Raw genomic sequence first — 15,356 nt, 5'->3', positions numbered from 1 at the left:
TCCAGAGAGATTTAAGGTTACACGGTGAATATGAGTAACTTGGCCAGTGTGATCAACAAAGGGTGTGTGGAACAAAGAAGTGCTTCTCAAACTACCCGTGGTGACAGACCAGCCCCCCCCAACAACTTTATTTCTAATTCATCACAGACCAATACTTTTATAAAATGCAATTAAAGCAAACTGTTAGAAAAATAAAACATAAAATGCAAGTCTCGTTTTTTTACTAGATTCAAGAGATGTAAAGTGACTGTCACATTACTATGAACACCCCGGAAGACGTACCCTCCATGTGTGCACTCGGCTAGCTGCAGGTCCTGAACAAACAGTTGTCTGCAGACCGCACTGTGTGGCCGGAAGGGGAAGGAATGCGGTGGAGAGCGGCAGGAAAGGTGAGCTCCCGCTGTGCCGGGAAGGGCTGTGGGGTAACGACGTTTCCTGGGGGCTTCCTGTGTGCCAGGCACTGTCCTAAGTGCTCCACACTTATTAACTCACTCAAACTCCGAAACCTACCTGTGAGGTAGGTGCTATCATCATTCCCATTTTACAGATGGGGAAACTGAGACACAGAGCAACGAAATCACTTTTGATTCCAGAGTTCATAAGAAGCATAGGCAGGCCATGAACCTGGACAGCAGAAACCCATCACAAACTGTAATGCCTTTAGGCAGCTGCGTGACAGGAACTGACGTATTCAGATCTATGTTTTAGAAAAGCCAGCCGGGTGGCAGTTTGGAGGGCAGAGGTCAGCTGGGAAGCCATGGCAACAATCCAGGTGAGAGGCAGTGAGGGGAAAGAGCAGGCACGTGGCTCGTTAGGAAGTAGACCTGCAGGCGTTGGTGAGGAGTTCCAGCTGACTCAGGGGTTCAGAGCCTGGCTTCCTGGGTAGATGGGGAGGTTTTGCACTGACTTTTTCAGAGAAGGCAGGAAGAAAAGCACGTTTCGACGGAGATAATGAGATGGTTTCCAACAATGTCTACGAGAATTTGAAGAGCCTAAGATAGACGATCTGCAGTTGTGTCTTGGGAAAATTCTAGAAACTGTGATCTTAGAGTATTTATTAAATTCCAGTAGCTATTATTTTTACTCCAGGTCTGCTAAACCATCCTCCTCCTTTTCTCCTTTCCTCTTTGTCCAGGTCACGCATAAAATGGTTTAAAAAGAAGAAATTCACTAATGCTAAACTTTCTTCCCTTTGAAAATCACACAATATATAAAAGGGTTCTGGGTCAACAATCCCAGTTCTCACTGAGAAGGGTAAGGGAGGTGTTTCCACATCACCGAGCAACTTTTGACACTCGCTGGGTGTCCTAAAACTGAACTCAGTTCTGCCGTTAGCTACCCGAAGACATCATCAGGTTCTACAGGTGAAAGGCTCAGCCTCCAGGGCTGTCTCCCCCACCCCACAACTTCAGACATTAGTCACACACCCAGCTTATCACCTGTGCCTCTTCCCACGACTCCCTCCTTGGGATCGATTAATTTGCTAGAGTGGCTCACGGAACTCAGAAAACCCTTTTACTCGCTGGATTACCGATTTATTACAAAGGATAGTAAAGGATACAGATGACTGTCTAGATGGAAGAGATGCACAGGGCGAAGCATGGGGAAAGGGCGCTGAGCTTCCACGCCCTCCTCAGGCCACCGTCCTCCCTTCATCTCCACCTGTTCACCAACCCTGCCGCTTTCCAAACCTTGTCCGTTGGGGATTTTATGGAGGTTTCATTCTATAGGCACGATGGATTACATCATTAGCCACTGGTGATGGATGCAAACTCCAGCCCCTCCTCTTCCAGGAAGTCCGAAGAGTGGGACTGAAAGTTCCAACCTTCCCATCACGTGGTTGGTTTTCCTGGCAAACAGCCCCCATCCTTATAGTCCAAAAGTCACCTCATTAACATAAAAAAGATAACGTTATAATCACTTAAGAAACTCCAAGATTTTTTAGGAGCTCTGTGCCAGGAAAGGTAGGAAGACGGTATCTTTCTTATTATAAATCATAACATCACAATATTGTTCATAGCTGTGTCCCCACAGAGTAGGTAACTGATAAGTACTTTCTGAATGAAAAAAAAAAAGATCATTTTTGTGCTTATTAAAAATATAAAAAGGATGACAAGACAGGCCCTTAATATTCAATGAGCACAACAGTAGTTATTAGCAAAGAAATAACTGAGTACAAGAGAGACACCTCACAGAGCAGTATCTGTTCCGTGTTCCTTTCCTTCCAGGAAGCCACCCTCCAGCCTGCACACCTGGGGCACACCTCTTCCTGTTGCACTTCTTTTTTTCTCTCCTTTATTGATTTGAGAGAGAGAGGAAGAGAGAAGGAGAGAGAGCAACATCGATGAGAGAGAACATGGACTGGCTGCCTCCTGCATGCCCCTCACTGGGGATTGGGCCCCCAACCTGGGCATGTGTCCTGACTGGTAATCGAACTGGCAACCTCTTGGTGCATGGGTTGACACTCAACCACTGAGCCACACCTGCTGGACTCTCTTGCACTTCTCATGTGATACCACCCAGGACTGTGGGTCAGATAACATGGTACCACGAAGACCACTGACTGCAGAGTCAGACTGACCTGGACTGAAAGCAAGATGCCACCACCACTTGCTGCTGTGCCGTGGGACAGTATACAACCTCTCTGAACCTGCTTTCCTTGCCTGCACACGCAGCCAGTACTACCTGCCTCAGAGGCTACAGCAGGGTAAGAGAACGTGCCCCTGAAGCTCCCAGCACGTGGTATGTAGTTGTCACTCAAGGAGTTAACTATCATCCTAGCTGTCATCAAGTGAACTGCTGCACACTGTTTTTTCTCATTTGTTTGCCAAATGCATTGAACGGTGAGAATAACTTCCATGGAAATGAAAGGTGATGGGTCTTCCGCGAGCACTATGAAAACATTCATCACAATAACAATAGTTAACGCCTGAGCACTTACTGTTAATGGGCTGGATGCTTTACATACATTAGTAGCTCCTTTATTCCTAAACCAAAGATAAAGATCGTATTTTATCAATTCTAAGAAGCCTATTCTGTGCACATTTTAACATCCCTGATATTGGGATGATTCTTTGTGATAGGCAGAATGACCCTCAAAGATGTCTGTGTTCTAATTCCTAGAACCGGTAAATATGTTCTCCAACATGGCAAAAGGGACTTCACAGGTATAATTAAGGTTGCAGATCTAAACAGGGGGAGCAGCCTGGATTATCCAGATGGGCCCAATTGAATCAAAGGAGCCTTTTACAACAGAGAACTTTCTCTGGCTGGAGGCAGAGAAATGGAGCAAAAGGTCACCTCAAAGGGGCTCCAGGGGTGTGAACGATTTTCATGCTAGTGCTGCCGCTGAGATGAAGGGTCCAAGTGCAAGGCCCAGGGAGGTTTCTAAGAGCTGCAGGTGGCCTCCAGCTGACAGCCAGCAAAGAAGACAACCTCAGTCCCACAAAGCAAGGACCCGGATTCTACCCACAACCTAAATGACCTGCAAATGGATTCCTCCCAAAGCTTCCCAGTGAGGTTTTGGCTGTGTAAAACCCAGGGCAAAGAAACCAGCCAAACCCATGCTGACTTTTGACCTATGGAACTGTGAGAGAATACATGTGTATTGTTTTAAGCTGATAAATTTGTGTAATCTGTTACAGCAGTCAAAGAAAATAATACACTCTTAGGGTTGATGTGGGTTACAGCCGAATGGGCCATTTTTTTCTTTGTGGCATATAGAATAATGGCATGTCTCATAATTGATGGCATTTTAGATTGGTTGAGATATGGTGCAATTCTCTCTATTTTGGAAATGGGCGAGGCATCTGAGAGGTCAGGTGACTTGCCCAGGTGATTCAGGCTGCAAGCCTGAGCTCTAAACCATCATGAACAGTATCAGAGAACACACTGGGCTACAGAATCCTGCTGACAGGCCAAGGAATGGCTACTGTGACCCTCCCAGCCCCACCCAGCCTGCGGCTGACATGGGATCCCGAACATACAGACCACAAAGACCTAGTCAGGAGTCCAATTCAGCAGTTAAACAAACAAAAAAATATGCATGGAAGGTACCCACGGTAGCATTGGTTCACCCACTAGTAATGGAGCACCTCAAGGTGCTAGGTAACGTTCTAGAAACTAGAGACAGAACAACAAACCCTGAGCCTGTCCTCATGGAGCTGACACTATAGTGGGGGAGGTCAACACTACAGTGACAGAGAAACAGAAGCACTGGAAGAAAAAAGTAAGCACCCAGAGAGCTGAAAAGCAACCTTCACAAAGATGATCATCCAGGTGTTCAGGAGCTGACGCGAGGACACTGCGCCTGGAAGAGCAGACCCGCCTTTCTGGAGCTCTCAGGAGCTGCTGGTAAATACAGGAACTCTGAGGAGAGCTCCTGTTATCACCGTTGTGAGGTGTTCTCTTGTTTTTGTTTGTGTGTTTTTGATGGAGATGTCAGCTCACTTTACATAGGACTGCGTCATAGGAATTTCTAAACGCTAACCAAAAGACCCACAAGTCTAAGTCCTAACCCATAATTTCCCTCTCGATGGATTTTGTTTTTAAAAATAGGAAAATTAATTTATATTACACTAGCATCCCAAGACCTGACTGAAAGAGCATCTCAAAAAGAAAGATGAGCCCTCGCTGATTGCTCAGTGATTAGCGTGTCGGCCTGCGGTTTGGAGAGACCCGGGTTCGGTTCCCGCTAAGGGCACGTACCTCAGTTGCAGTTTGTCCCCGGCCCTGGTTGGGCCGTGCGGGTGGCAGCCACTCGATGTGTCCCTTTCACGTCGTTGTTTTTCTCTCTCTCTCTATCCCCCTCCCACTCTATCTGAACAAAATACTGAAAAGTGTCCTCGGGAGAGGATAAAAAAAAAAAGAAAGATGATTCTGTGCAACTCCAACCCCACACCCATTGTCAAATCCTGAACTCTGGCAGGTCTCCTTACTTTGTACTTTTACTTTCTCTTCTTCATCTTGGAAATATAGACAACAGCTCTCTGATGGTGAGATCAAAGGACAAACAGGAGCCCAATTCAGCAGATTAAAAACTCAGCACGTACACCTTTCAGGAGATGCATGTAAATGGGAAACTCTAGATTTCTTAAAAGATTTTGCAGAAAATGCCATTGGAATTTATATATTCTCGAGCCCTCTCTCTCTTGTTTTTGTTTGAGAGGGAGAAATTCAAGACTAGAAGATCATCCGCATAATGGTTTTGGAGAAGCCCCAGTTTAATAATACCATTAGCTGAAAAACTATTTATAAATCAGACATTAGCAATTGGCATAAAACCCTACTTTCCACTTCTCTCAATTTTGCACTGACAATTTGGCAGCCAACTTCTACCCTTAGGCCCAAAAGAGCCATCAGACTCTTAGGTAAGTATTTAAGAGATTTTGACAGCAGTGTAGGCAGGAGGCTGGCTTCAGGAAGAAAGGTCAATACATGTCCACAGGAGGATCAATAGGTGTGGACAGTACACAGAAAAAGATGTACAAATGGCCCCGAACCTCCACCTCACTCATCATTTGAAAAATTTTAATGACTCAATGTTAGCATTTCCTTCTAACCAGATTAGGAAAAATAAAATGAGATGACCCACTTCTTGCTGGTGGGGCTGTTCATTGCCTGAGAGAGGGCAACATGAGTCAACCCTTCCAGAGGGGGATTAGTGGGCCCTGTGATTCAGCAGCCCCACTTCTGGGAATCCAGCCTTTAGGTCCACCTGCCCAAGAGCAAAATGACTTATTACACCTTTATTTGTTGCAGCACAGTTTATAATAGCAAAAGACTGGAAATAGTGCAAAGGTCCGGTAGGTAATAGGGTTGGCCAAATAAACTATGGTACATCCCCACAATGGAAAACCATCATGCTGAGGGAGAGAAACAGTGAGAGCAAGCGAGGAATACTGAGATTGGGAGAGACCTCTTTGTGCTGAGAACTCCGGGATATACTGCTAATTTTAAAAAGCAAAGCACAGAAGAGTATATATAATATGCTATCTTTTATGAAATGAGGAAGAATAAAAATATATATTCTTACTAGATTGCATTTACAAGGTGCTACCGATAGAGTGTGGGAAAGACTTGGATGGGATGGGAGCAAGAGTTCTCAGTGTGCACCTTTATGTAGGGTTGTAAGGTCCTGGGGGACCATATAAATATATATTGCCTATTTGAAAAACTGAAGAGGTTGTATAATTTTTCACATGAGTGTGAAGAACAAGACAAGACTGGCTTGGAAGACACAGGGCCAAGGAGTTTAGCTTCGGGGTTTGGGAAACCTGGGTGGAGGCGCTCAGTTCTCAAGTTGACATCAGTAAATCAGAGAAACCTTAGTCCAGAGGTTAGGCAGGTGAGCAGAGTGAACATGAGTTGATCTCTGCCCTGTTTTATGTTGTCTGCTAGGTGTGAGTGTCCTTAGCCCCTTGAGATGTATTACAGCCAGAAGGAAGTCATAGAACTGCAGGTGGATGGAAGGCACTATGGTTGCCTCCAAGGAGCATGCCAGGAGCATTTATTTGCTCTAGATTTGGACAGTAATGACTGAAGCACGCCGCTCATCAAATATTTATGTTAAAAAAAAAAGAGCAAAGCACGTGCTGGAATATTCTGCTTAATTTGACAGAGAAATATTCCTAAAAAGTTGAGACTCTTGGAATTTTGTAAAATCAAACCATACTGTAAGTGCAACAGGTAAGTTTGCTACCTACAAAATTCTGTGGGGAATCCTTGTTAAGAATTGTTATCTTCTGCTATTTCTGTTTGGGGAATCAAAATTGGCCTGAAGAAAGCTGCGTTCAACCAGATTAAATGTGAAGGGCATTCACCTTTCTGTGCCTGTAGGCTTTTCCCATAAAACAGCCTCTCCCTAAAACAGCAGATGACCAAGGTCCTAAGTGCAAACCTGGGCCTCTAACCCCAGAATCACTGCCTTAGCAGTGTGATCACTAAACACGGCTGACCCTACCTGCTGTGCAGACTGTCTCCCAGGAGAGGAGCCAGGAAAGGGAAGTGATTCCCAGAGGAGGCTCTCTAAAGGATCAACTTACAAGAGAAGGCAGGAAAGAAGCGCCAGCTGCCCCTGGGGACATGGACACACACGCTCACTCCCTTTCTTAGTGTTTGGTAGCTTTAGCAACAAGGCTCCCCACTTCTTACCCTCTAAATCAGAAAAGTCGTTTTACACAAGAAGCAGTGCTCATAGGTAAGTTCCAAAGGCTCCCGAGGCCACTGTCCTTTGTATCCTGTCCCCAAGGGGAGGGCCCACTGCTGGCTAATAAATCACATGAATCCCTGTGCACATTCCCAGGAGTCAGCACTGTATTCCCTTTAACAGGTGGACCACAAAAGGGTACGGGGACCCCGGCATGTATCAGGCAGTAATACTAAGCATGTTGTTGGCATTGCACAAACAGTAAGCAATGTCAACAACACCCCCAGTGCTAGTCTTTACTGCCCCTTAGGAAACGCTGACCTGTCACAGGGAACATGCACCACTGAGCATGCCTTTCCCAGCCAATACAATCAATTTTACTTTTTTTTTATTAAAAAAGAACAGTGGCTCAGGCACTTGGCTGGCACACACTGCAGGAAACATGGTTTTATTCCTTCGTTCCACTGGCATTTATTAAGCACCTACAATGTGCCAGACTCTGCTGGCTCATGGCATTCAGAGGGACACGGTGGCTGGAGGGGCTGTGAGAGGCAGAGCAACTGCTGGCTGCATCATGCCTCTGGGTGAATTAGAAAGAGGCAACCCTCCTAGTGGACCACGCCTTGCAGGCTTGATGGGGTCAGAAAGAAGTGCCCCTTCCTTCTGGCAGAGGTAGTTTGAGCCTAGAAAACATGATCTGAGCTTCCACTTGCTTCCTTGGTCAGCACTCTTGTGCAGCGAACCACCTTTACAAGAGTTCAAGACAGCCCTGTCAGGAAGTCACAATCCAATCCTTCTGCTTCTTGGCCAGACATCCAAACCTTTCCTGACAATTTGTCTAAGCAGCCAATCATGACCCAACCCACCCATGTGAAGCCAGCCTCGGTCTAAATAACTCAAAGGTTTCTGTAGTCTAGGCACCAAGTCTGCTAGTTTCAACACTTTCCCAATTTGCCTGAGATTCCAGTTGACTAAACTGGTGTGATGCTTTTACATCAATAAAGTCCTCAGTGAGTCTCAATAAAGCCCAAGCAGCTTTTGGATTTTGATCCCTCTTTCCTTTCTTAGGTTTATTTAGCTCGTGTTGAGAGCTAAACTGTGTTGTTCCTTTGCAATAATTTCTCCCCGAAAAACAGACAAAATTTGAGCTCACTGCAAGGTCGGGGTCTTAGTCAGTGGTTCCCAGTGGGGCCTGAGAGGTTAATGTCCAGTGCTCAGGGACATCTTAGCTGGTGATCTGCAGCTAAATAAAATCCTTGATTATTCTGTATTGGTAAAGTTAAGATTCCACCCCCAAAGGCTTCATGTTAGTTTGCACACAGCCATTTGGAATAAAGGCAGCTCTATATACAGAATTCAAGTGCAGAGAGGACAGCTGATTCAGAATCCACCCCCGTGAACATTTGTGATGACGCCAACTCAAGTTAAACCAAAAGTTACACTTCTTCTGAATCAACCAAAGGGGATCTATGTCAATTACGTGACACTGACTGCAAGTAGAATTAGTCTATTCTGTGAACAAGTACAGGGGATGTAAGGCCTCCTGTCCTCTGGTCCCAAAGTCACCCGCCTACAATGAATGTGAAAAACTGCAAAAGATTCTTAGCAATTGATTCACTAAGGCAGACCTAAAAGAAATTCTTCTTTTAGCTATTAATTCTCCAGCAGAATTAAAAGTATCAAAAGTCTTACGGGTCTGCAATATCCTGCTTTTTATTATACAGTAATCTTCTCAAATGCAGACCCATTAAAAGAAGACAAAAACCCTCCTTGTCAGAAGATGGCAACCAGACACTCAGAGTTAAGCACTTTTACGATACCCAATAAAGCCTGACATGATAAACCAAACATTTAAGTGACACTAGAAATGATTTTCAAGAGACTTGGCAATATCTGGAATAATTTAGCTAGAAGTAACCTTCAGTCAAATCACCTCCAGTCTCTCCCTGGATCCAAGCCACCTGCTTGCTCTTCTCCTTTGTTCCTGAGAGAGAAGTGGTGAGGACAGGACCTGTTGGTATGAGCTGGTTCTGGAATAGGACTCAGCAGGCCAGTTCCTTCATCTGCACTCTCCAGCCCTCTCTGGGAGTCCAGGGATGGGAGAGGCTGATTTCACAGATCACTTTAGGCCTGCTGGGTATCTGAGGTAATTTTGCAAGTTTCAACTTCTATGGCTGAAGAAGGATGAGATCAATGAAAGGCAATGAAAATTCTCAGGTGGGTCATCTCACCCCTAAAAGGAGCTGGATGCACCTCAACTTCAGCTCTTACCACAGTGCTTAGTGAATGGGACGTGGAGTCAGAACAACTCTGGGTGGACTTCTGGTCTGGCCACTGTGGGAGCCTCAGTTTCTTCATCTGGCCTGTTGAGAAGATCGAGCAAGACCATGTATGCAAAGGGCCTAGACCTGGGCCCAAAATGTAAAACGGCTCAATCAGTGGAGTCGCACAATTCTGCCAAGAGCATTTTTTATCTATCGAACTTTCCTGTAAAATTACGTGCACTTGTATGTCTTCCTCGTGACTGCCTTGCAGGCATCTGACATGCTGAAGGTGCTGTGTGCAGACAACTGGTCAATGCAGGGCTGGGATCTGGGAAATGACAACTCCCGTGAGTCAAAGTTGGTGGACTGGGTCTGTATGCAGACCCTGATTTCAAACATCTTGTACAATAATAAATCTGCAAACTTCTGAGAGAACCTCTCTTTTACTGTTAAACAATTCTCACTACCAAGGTTTTGACATTTAATTGCTATGTGGGCTAGTGTTTTTTCTAAAATAACAGCAAAATCCTGCTATTTGTAGCTAATAAACCAGAATTTTTACTGAACAACTCTTACACAAATGGATTATTCTTTATTATATATTCATGCTCATTGGAGAAAATGGGGGGAGGAAAGGGGGAAGCACCATAGTCCCACCATCCCTTTGTATGGATTTCTTCCAGACTGTTTTCTATGCATACACTTTTTAAAACCTGGTGGTAACTGTAATAATGCACTATCACTGTGCACACTGCCCTTTCCCTACTTAACCTCCCCTAACATGGACTTCATGGATCAGTAATTTTTTTTAAAGTTTCTAATAAGAAAGAAAAATAAGCTCTAGATCTAGGAGAATTTTGTAATCCATCTCACATTTAAAAGATGCAATGACAATTGCCTAATTATATTCTCTTACTTCATAAGTACTGCTTGGCAGGATTTTTTTTTTTTTAATTACTGAGCTTTTTTAGATTTTGGGGAACCACTGAAATTTTGTATAGTTGTTTTCTTGTTACAAACATAATATATGCTCATCATATGACATTTAGAAAGAGAAAATTTCAGTAAGTAGTAATTTAACATTAATATTTATTGAACACAGACTATGGGTCAGGCACTGTTCTAAACGCTTTAGATAGATTAACTCACGTGTTCCTCACAACACCTCATTGAAGCACAGAAACAGTAAGTAACGTGCCCACACTCTACACACCTTGAAGCATAAGCCAGGAATCCATCACTATGCTATGATGTTCTAGGAGTAAAAAAAAAAAATCAATAATTTATTCAGTCAAGTCTTCCACTGCTTCAGAGCATAATGTGATAGGCAAGAAATGATTTACAGTTATGTTTAAAATATTATATAAAGCACCATTTCTGTGTCCCTGTGGAACAATTAGTAAAATGAGAAGTCATGTGTGGCATGAGCTATGATTCCAATCAGTCCAATCCTAGGCACCCAATGTGCATTAGGAAAAAAAAAAAAACAATAGCCACTTTAAAGGGTTTGTTTTTAAAGATGAAAGCAATTTTTAAAATTTTGCAAATGATTAAATGATGAGATTTCCTGAATTAACTAAATATGCACTCCCAAAAAAGTTTATAATATCATAATGCTTTTATTAAACATTTAGTGAACACTTCCAATCGGTTCTAAACACTACTTATGGCTTATCTGTTGGCACTGGACATCAGTACACGAAAAAGTAAATAACTGGATACCCCTGGGTCACATTTCTTCATACTTTAATTAAAAGTCATAGTTGGTTAAGACAAATACTTCTGTTCCTGGTTTAATTTCCTATTCAGGGCTAATAAACAGAACTATTTGAAATACAAATTCTCTTTAAATTTAAATATGATTGATGAAATGTTTCTGACTGCCTAGTTTTAAAAAACATTATACATCTGTAACTTCAACGCTAAAAGCATATTAAACCGGTTAATCCATTCTTCATAATTATTCATATCACTGGTAAAAACATGACACACATGTACAAAAATATTTTACATCTATTTATGAATCTATGTATAAAATCAGGTACCTTCTTTAGAATCTAAAATTGCACTATCTGCGTTTCCCGAAGGTTCAAACTGCTTCTCGTAATGTATCCAATAGCCTGAGTCAGCTATATCAGTAAAATATCTAATAATTTTGAACATTAACTGTGTTAGGTGCAAAGTGTTTTCCAAAGACTGTTTCATATACTTTCATAAAAACCATAAAAATAGAGATCGCTAGCATCCCCATTTCACAAGTCAGACTGAAAAAGGTTAAATAACTAATATTCCCATCCAGGTCTGACTGTATGCCACCAAAACCCACACCACAAACCACTGTTAAACTGCTTCTCTTTCCAATCAGGCCTTGGAAAAATTTTATTTGACTTCCACAATTTACTCCCTAGATTAAGCTTAAGCTGACATATCTATAAAAAAAGGCAAAACAAAAAACACTCAGTTACAAATCCAACACAATCAATGACATGATTCTAAATGTGAATTTTCTTTTTTTAATTGGATTTATTGGAATGGCATTGGTTAATAAAACTATATAGATTTCAGGTGTACAATTCTATAATGCATCGTCTATATAATCTATATATTGTATTGTGTGTTCACCACCCCAAGTTAAGTCTCCTTCCATCACCATTTGCCCCCCCCCACCCCCGAGAATTTTCTTTTTCTTCCAGAGAGGAGGTTTTGAACATAAAAAAACAACAACTAATCTTGTATTTGCTAACCATTTCCTCAAGTGTTTTCACTATGAAGCTCTTAGCTGTCACAGTCTGACAAACCACCCATGTCCTTCAACAAGTGACAACACAAGCCCAACACGGAAAATCTCATTGTTAGAGAGCTAGTCTTTCCAATGAGCCTGGAGCTCAAAACAAAGAAAAATGTTATGATATTAATCTTTTCAGTCTCTTATGAAACACAGATTCACATATTTATGTATTTCTACACAAACCTAAATGTTGTCGGGGTTCAATACCTGGGTTAAACAGTAAAAATACGACTGCAGAAAAAAAAAAAATACAACTGCATTTTTTTTATAAGGTCTAAAGTCGCAGTTCTTAGACTGTTCAGCATTTTTTGGACCTGAACCAAGATTTTATGGTGCTAGTTAACTGTTAGGGAACTCAAAGGGGCTGAACATTTATTTGATCCCAAAGTCCTTTTGTCACTGAAGTCTCTATAAAACATTTGATTACATTCTTAAATTATGTGGTGTGTGAATCATGTTTGTTTATTGGAAAGGGGATTGCTAATACATACAATTTGGCTTGAAAATAAAATACAGCCTCTTACTTGAATGTGATTGTTTTGGCAATAGTAAAACCCACCTCCATGGCTGCCTGCCTTCCTGGTTCTCCTAGGTGAGGGCCGCCATCCTGCAACAATTGACACGGAGGCTGAGAAGCACCAGCAATGGTGCAGTACAGTGACTAGCACTTTAAAAACCACGGCAAACTCCGCTTTTCAAGTAGAGAACACACAGACACAGCCCCTGCCTCTGACAACATCCAAAAGATTCATACTAGACCATCTACTCAAAGGAAGCTACAACAGCCCCGGGAAATATAAACAGCGTCCGCAAAGACAACGGGGTTGGGGGTGGGGGGTTCAAACCGATGGGAAGGAAGCTGATCAGGTGAAGTTTCTCCAACTCCACAAGGTCTAATAAATTCCCGGTTTGTTTCCACTCGGAGCAGCCATTTAACGTGCCCTGACACGTGGGCACAGGGGACCTCCCTTCTCTCCGGTTTTTGTCCATTTCCTCCGCTAAGCACTTGTTTGTATACATACAACCACGCCCGGACCGGGGAGACCACAAGATGACAGGCCCCGTCAATTCCTTCTTTGAGATTTCTAGTGGTCCGAAGTTTTACTCCGCGGCAGTGATTTCACGAGAATCACCAGTTCCTTTTCAAAAGTTATGAATGGTTTAAGTTTACAAGACACAAACGTAAGGCGAAGGACAAGTGAGTGTCGGGAGTCTTTAGCTTCGGCGTTTGAAAATCAGCTTTAATTGATATGTCCTGGTTGAAGTTTAAAAAATAACAAAATAAAAAAGGAAGTCACCCTGTTCCACGCAATGTGCCCGAGTAATACTCTTTTTTAAAATCACGCAAGATTCACATCTGAGTCTTGACCTCCCCATATATCTATCACCTGCAAATGCGGTCTCCGGGTCACTACCTGCTCGCAGGGTCCCTCGCGGGACGTGTGCTCTGGGTCCTCCTCTGGGTGACCCGCTATCTCCCCCCCTAGACCCTCGGCGCCGAGCGGGTTGCCGGGCTGCGCACCCGCCGGCGAGTCCTGAGAAAGAGCGGAAGAAAGTCGGGGAAGAGGGGCGTGGCGCCGGGTGGCCCCCAGAGGCCGGACCTCCTCCCAAACCTGGCACCACCGCAAAGCCGGGGCTGGAACGCGGGAGCCTCCCAGCCCCAACCCGGCGCGGGGCGCACCACCCCGGAGAAGCGAGGACAGGAGCTAGCGGGGAGACCTTTCCCCCGCTCCCGCCCCCATCTCAGGGGCCGCTTCCCCAGCCCCAGCCCCGAGGGTCCCCCTGCTCCCGAGCCCTGGCTGCCGCCCGTCGAGGCGAGCGCGCCGTCCGTCCCCGGTCTCCGCGTCCCGTGCCCTCCCTCCCCCATCCCCTTCTCCGGCGCCCAGTGCCCCGACCAGTCCCCGCCCTCCGGGACACTCTTCCCTCCTTCCTTCCTTCCTCCGTTCCCTCCCTCCATCTCGCTTCCCAGCACCGGGAACTCGGAGGCGGCCCCCGAACTGGCCGGCCGACGCCCCGCGCTGCGCCCCTGTCCCCGCAGGGACCCGACTCACCACCTGCGTCCGCAGCTCGGTGCTCACTCTTCTGCCGGTGCGCTGCCCCGCCGCCGCCGCCGGGGACTCGGTCTCTAAGGGCTCCTGGAGACGGCTCCAACCTCTCCTCCTCCTCCACCTCCTTCTCCTCCCGCTGCTCCCGCGTCGGCTCCGCCTCGCTCGAGGTGGGCGGGGCGGACAGCCCGACGGGCGGGGCGGTGGCGGCCCAGACTCCTTCCTGCGGCCCTCGCCCTCCCTCTGTCCCAGACGCTCCGGCTGTTCCCGGTTCCGGCAGCCCATCCCGGGTCGCGTCCCGGCGGGCAGATGGGGGAGGTCGGGAGCTGCGAAACTCCGCAAACGTCTGGCCGCCTTAGCCCTTCGCATTTCTCCGCTCCCGAATTCACGGAAGCCCTGGAGTTCAAGGACTCTCCGGGCTCCCCTTCCCTACCTTCCAGGGGGCTGCTGACTCCTCGGAAGTTTCCTTCGCGAGCGAACGCCTCGCCAACCCCGGCCGCCAGTCCCCTGGGCCGCGAATCTGCGCGCTGCCAACCCCCTACACCAAACTTAGGCTCCGCTCCAGGAATTTCTTAAGAAAACAGTCACAGTGAAATTTAAAGGGCCCCGGGGCCACGGAGAGATCTGTTTCCCAGAAAGTGGAGATGTACTGCGGATTGTTGTGTGCGAAGTAAATCCACCCATTATGACCTTCACCTCCATCTCTCTCCCATGAAATTTGTGTTTCCGAAAGCCCAGCACCTGGCAGAGTTCTGCGTAATGAATTAATTGGACTTGGTTGGTTTGTTGTTTTTTTGTTTTTTGTTTTTTTGCTGGATGGATTCAGGGTCCGGCAGCTTGAAGAGCCACTTCTGTTTCCACAGACTTCAATTTATTCGTACAGTCATTCAATGAACATTTATTAAGCTCCTGCTATGTTAAAGATAATGGGGGAGAAACGAAGATGGATCAGACAGGGACTGCTCCCTCAAAACGTACAGAAAGAGGAAAAAGGACGGACGCTCAGAAATCTTACTATTTAGCCGACTCCCCTTATATCCCTAAATATCTGCTTTCTTGTTTGACAGGGTGGAGATAGCAGAGAAGGTGAGGCCAAAGTAGGTCACTTAGAA

General features: G+C 45.2%; 1 protein-coding gene across 2 annotated transcripts in view; it reads right to left on the bottom strand.

Annotated features, from left to right (window-relative positions):
• The window catches only part of GNG12 (G protein subunit gamma 12), a 118,826-nt gene extending 104,465 nt beyond the window's left edge, over window positions 1–14,361 (bottom strand). Inside the window, exon 1 of one of the 2 annotated variants that reach the window (XM_036256756.1) lies at window positions 14,251–14,361. The gene's annotated coding sequence lies outside the window, so the exon portion shown is untranslated. The remainder of the gene's footprint in view (window positions 1–14,250) is intronic. The other variant, XM_036256757.1, reaches the window with a different exon arrangement.
• Window positions 14,362–15,356: the final 995 nt, after the last annotated feature.

This window comes from Molossus molossus, unplaced genomic scaffold (genome assembly GCF_014108415.1).
Source record: "Molossus molossus isolate mMolMol1 unplaced genomic scaffold, mMolMol1.p scaffold_m16_p_12, whole genome shotgun sequence".
In the NCBI taxonomy this organism is placed as follows: domain Eukaryota; kingdom Metazoa; phylum Chordata; class Mammalia; order Chiroptera; family Molossidae; genus Molossus; species Molossus molossus.
The sequence above is the reverse complement of the archived record's forward strand: the minus strand, read 5'-3'. Positions and strand labels throughout refer to the sequence as shown.